Below are 5580 nucleotides of genomic sequence, written 5' to 3'. Positions count from 1 at the left end.
AGTTATGTTTTTTTTTGTCAAAGTTAATCAAAATGTTATAAATGTTTTTTATCTTTCATTAAAAATAAGGATAAAATTGGTTAGTGTAAACATGAAAAGTGGTACTTTGAAAATTATATTTTTGGCAATTTCCCAAGATTTTAGCTGAAACTTAAGAATATTGACTATTCATCACTTTCTGTTAATTTTAATAATAAATAAACAACAAAGAGTGAGAGGTTGATTGGTTGTTCTGTAGTTTTTGTTTTTGTTTTTACTTTAGAAAATAAGCTGTGAATTGTTTTGCTTCGGATTTAATTGTTTTGTTATATATTTATTTTCAAAGCACTAAATAAAATCTTTAGAAAAGTTGATTTTGAGAACCAATATATTATTTTTTAAAAAAAAATTTATACTGTATCTTTAATTTTAAAAGCTAAAATATGATTGGTTTTTAAAAAAATTTTTTTTTTAGAAAAAGTGAATGTTTGAAACATTTACCACGATTACCAATCAACCTCTGAGTTTATTCATTTCAAATTCGTTGGACAACGTAATAAATTAATTTGCGTATTATTACTTATATTTTTGGTAGTCAATTTTGAAATAATATATATACATATTTTTATAAAAAATAAACAAGCTAAAATTAATTAATAATTATAAGAATACATTTATCCGGGCGTAGCCCGAGCAAAGACCCTAGTTTCATTAATTTTAAAGCGTGGGTCTATTTCTAAGCTTTAACAAACATTTGATTGCCATAATTAAACCACTTTGTCTCTTTCTTTCTAAGCTTTTCCCTTTATTTTTTTTATTTTTTTCCATCAATAAATATTTGATTCAACGGGCCTAAAAGCCCACAATACAACATACAAAAACCCAAGAAAACGGGCCAAAATACAACAAAATTCTGGACCCAAGGCCCAACTACGAAAACCCTAAGAGACAAACGAGGCTCCGCCGCCGCGCGGACAAACGCTGCGGCTCCGACGTCGCCCTCGCTTCGAAACACCATCGGGTAACCAACCGTCGATTCACCCGGATCCACCGGAGCTCACTAGCTCCACACCATCACCACCGCAAACATCTTCAACTCAAGTGAACCCAATATCGGAGAACATCAATCGACTGTTCGAGATCTCATCCGTCACCATTCATCACAATCACCGAGAGGAAAGCTTCACGCGAACCATCACCGTTAACCATGGTCGAGCTTCGATCATCCTCCGACGAGATCTCCACAAACCCTAACCAAACCAAAAGCGTAAAACCAAAAGGAAGAAGAAAACCAAACCCTAAAACGGAACTAGGGAACCAAAAATCGGCGAGACAAAGCAAGGAACGCCTTCACCCCCCGGGATCTAGACCGACGATGGCAGAGCTGACGAAGCCTCCACCTCTCGGGGACAGGAACCGGCGTCGACGGAGACAAAACCAAGTAGCCGAACGTTGAGCTTCACCGCGCCTTCCTCAACACGACCGTGCCTTTACGCCAGAGACAGATCCGCCATGGGCGGCCTTGTTCCAGAGCTCAGGCAAAGCAGAGGAGAGAGGAAACGAGAGCGAAGCGAAGATCAACAGCTTTAACGGTGGCTTGAGGAGCTCCGGTGACGGCACGCACGCTCACGCGCCGGCCGGTCACCGGACCCGGCCCGGTCAACATCTTTTCCCTTTATTTGGACGTGTATTTTTCCTTTGTTTTTCTAAAAAGATAATAAAAAAGACGAGAAAATTTCATAAGGAAAGAAAATTAATTGTTTTGTTCTTTTGTAAACTGGATTTTAATAGTTGTAACATAAGGACACGGCTGTTATAATTCAGCTCGAGTCACGTCCAACACCTATGTGATACTTTAACTTATATAAAGTCATTTGGTTATTCTGTCCAAAACAAAACCAAACAAAACAAAAACATTCGGTTACATAAAGTCAATTTTTTGGATAATTCAATTAAAATAATACGGGACTGCTTTTATCATAGAAAGAGTATTAGAATGTTACTAAAATCCAGAGAAAAAATGAAAAGAAAAAAAGAATGACTTTTAGCTAGAAAAAGAAATGAATGAAACTTTCGTATTATTAGGAATATCTTCAATAATTTACTATACCACAGGTCCACAGTGAAAGGTGAAAAGAGGTGGAGGAGCTGTCGACAACATTGTTATGTAAAAATGTAGCAGTGAAAAAAAAAAAGCTGAGGGTGATCGATCATCAATCACCATGCATGTTACCTTAGGATATACATCAATTTGATATCCAAGTAATAATTCACATATATGGTTTTGAATCTTTTGATGGAAAATATAAGTGTCAACAATCATAGTTTTAGTATTCTTTTTAACTAACCCGCTCATTAATTTTATATAATAAGATAATCAAGATTTATAATTTATTTATTTTGTTTAAAATTATTATTTAAGATTATTATTTTTTATAATTCTCTTTCGTCAGGATTTTTAAAATGAAAATTTTATTTTTTTTAAAGAAAAAAACTACTTTCAAATAGATTTATAAATTATCCTATTTTATTATTTTAAATAAAAAATTACTATCAAATAGTTTTTACTAAATAAGGATATTCAAAAAAAATAGATGGAATTTATTTGGTCAACAAGAAGGATTTTTTTAAAGGAAAAATTAGGTTAAAATTGCTTTTATAATTCTAACCTGTTTAGGACTTTTAAAAAGAAACTACTATCAAACTTTTAACACATGTAGTCTTTAATATCACGTGTCACAATCATGTTAATTAGCAACTTTGAAGAACCAAATTTTATATAATAAGATATTTACTTATATTTTAGGAAACATATTATTTTCTTTCAAACAAAACTGATATTTCAAAAAATTAATAATTGTAATTTAAATTTATTAACAAAATATATGTTACCATACTAAAGATGCCATATGAGATCCTCACATATATGCAGTGATATTAATAACTTACTAGGTGTTTTCCTGCACCATGAGCAGAAATAAAGTTTTAAAATTATATTTATAAATAAAGTTTTGTTAATTTTTTGTTTTATTATTTGTGTACAATATTTTAATTCTATGTAAAAATTAAGATAAAATAAATATTTTTATTTACATTTATTTTTGATAATATATATATATCTTGGAAATATTTTTATTTATTTATTTTGGTTAATGTATACTCCATCCGTTCCTAAATGATAGACTTTTTAGTATTTTCACACATACTAAGAAAACACATTAAACTACCATAATAAATGTATTGTTTTCTGCAGTTTTCAATTTTCAATAACTTTTAACCAATAGTAATTCAATAAAGTCAATTAATTTTCTTGAAGTTTACAATTTTATCATAGAAAACACAAAAATACATCTTTCTGAAACAAACTTTTTTTCTAAAAAGTCTATCATTAAGGAACGGATGGAGTATTAAATAAAATTCTTTTAAATTAAGGGAAAGTTTTGTTATGTATAATTAACAAAACATAAAATTAAATAATATATCTAAAATTTGTAAATATTAAAAAGAAATAATCATAATATGATTAGAAACTTTTTTTTTTGAAAATGCATATTTTCTTAAGATTTGTTTTAGTAATAAAAATTATAAATTATTTAAATAAAATCAAATAATATTTTCGAAAATTATTATATATTACTATATTTCCAACATTACTATTTATTGTTATATTAATGATGATTTATAAGTTATTAACTTATTCTAAAAACTTACCAAAATTATAAAATAACATTAAATGTAAATGTCCATGTCACAATTGGTCCATGCCATGTCATCTTTATTAGTATGTCATGTCATTATTTTGTTTTCAAAATCAATATGGTAATGACATGTGTCAAAATCACTTAGTAAATAATGTATATGAGATTATTTTAATGCTTATTTTGGTAACATATCATTCAACATTAATATTTTATTTAATATTTTTTTGACTTGGTGGTCAAGATCTTCGCAAAATTTGTATAAATACGCCATCACATCTAATAAAGAAATCACAAACCAAAAATCATACTACATAAAATCAATTAAATATGAGTAATTCAGCTTTCATAGTCTTTATCGTTTTAATGACCATTTTTTCTCAAATTTTTCATGCTAAAACTGTGGGTAGTATCACTTGTGGAACGGCGAAAGACATATTGAAACCTTGTTTACGAGGGGTCTTCGCGCAGATGCCAGATGATGAATGTTGTAATGCTATAGTTAGTGCAAACAGACAAGCAATAGGAACTCCGGCTAGACAAGCTCTCTGCGAGTGTTACAAAGATGCTGTCAAGTCAACTCCATATAGAAAAATTATCAACTTTCCTGAAATCTGTCATATTCCTCAAGCTGTTCCTATTTCACCATTGGTAGATTGTAAAAGGTATATATAATTTCCACCTATCCTTCATAGCCATGTTCTCATTTATTTATTTTACATAATTTATACTTTTAATTTTTCTAAATTTTTTATATCAATTTGTTTTCAGAATTAGGTGAAGAAGAAGAAAATGTATGGGAAAGAAGATAATAGATATGACAATCAATGTACTACAATATTTATTTTCATAATAAATAAATAATATTATAAATTTTATCAATCATTCATAATCATATTTTCAATTATAAAGAGACACAGTGTGTATAAATAAATTTAGTGGGTATATCGATCACCTTGTTTTACACATTTCTTAACAAATAGCAATCTATTTCAGAACAGTTGCTAAACTAAGAAAAACAAATTATCATGGATATATTTCAGAACATGGCAATGATAAGGGCATATTATTAAAAAAAGTCATATTTGTAGCATCCTCGATCTTTGCTAAGGATCGTTGGACTGGCCATGGGACGAGAGAACGTGCAAGCCGGTCGGAAGACTCAAAGGCAAGTGTTCCATGGTCTGAGAAATGTTTAAGTCCGAGTAATGATCCGGACGTACTTAGCCAGCAAAAAGGAAGAAAAATGAAGAAAAGAAGCTGGACCGAGCTAAGAAAAGAGTGAAACGCGCTGGGCGACTGGACGAGCGCAATCAAGTAAGATCAGCTCAATCAGCTAGTAGGCCAAGCTCAACCAGCTGGACCGACTGTCAGTCAGCTCAACTCAGCTGGGTGGAGTGTTTGGCGGTTGAGCTGGTTGGACGAGCTTGGGGGTGGTTATGAGTCGATGGTTGGATCAGGTGCGGATCCGGTTTTGTTCGACTAAGCATTGGCACGTGTGGGAAGCCTGTTAAGCAGTTAGGCGGTTTCTGGTCGAAGGGACGCGTATGGATAACTGCCCAGGCGGTTTCTAAAATGTGTCTTTTCGCCCATAACCGTTTCTGACCGCGTTCCTTATAAATATATATAAGGCATGCGGATCGTTTTTGGTAGGCCAGGGCATTTCGGGTATCGGTTCAGTTCGGTTCGGGTATTTCGGGTTTTGGGTAGTTCGGATAGGGACTAGAGGATCCATTTAGTATTTGACATATTTTCGGTTCGGTTCGGTTCGGATAGTTTCGGGTTCGGTTCGGATAGTAAATGTAGGAACCAGAAAATATCCGGAAAAATTTTGGTTCTCATTTGGATCCGGTTCAGATAGTTCGGGTAGTTTGGATAATTTGGATAAAATATCGGTTATTTA

Source organism: Brassica oleracea, chromosome C2 (genome assembly GCF_000695525.1).
Source record: "Brassica oleracea var. oleracea cultivar TO1000 chromosome C2, BOL, whole genome shotgun sequence".
Lineage (NCBI taxonomy): Eukaryota > Viridiplantae > Streptophyta > Magnoliopsida > Brassicales > Brassicaceae > Brassica > Brassica oleracea.
The sequence above is the reverse complement of the archived record's forward strand: the minus strand, read 5'-3'. Positions refer to the sequence as shown.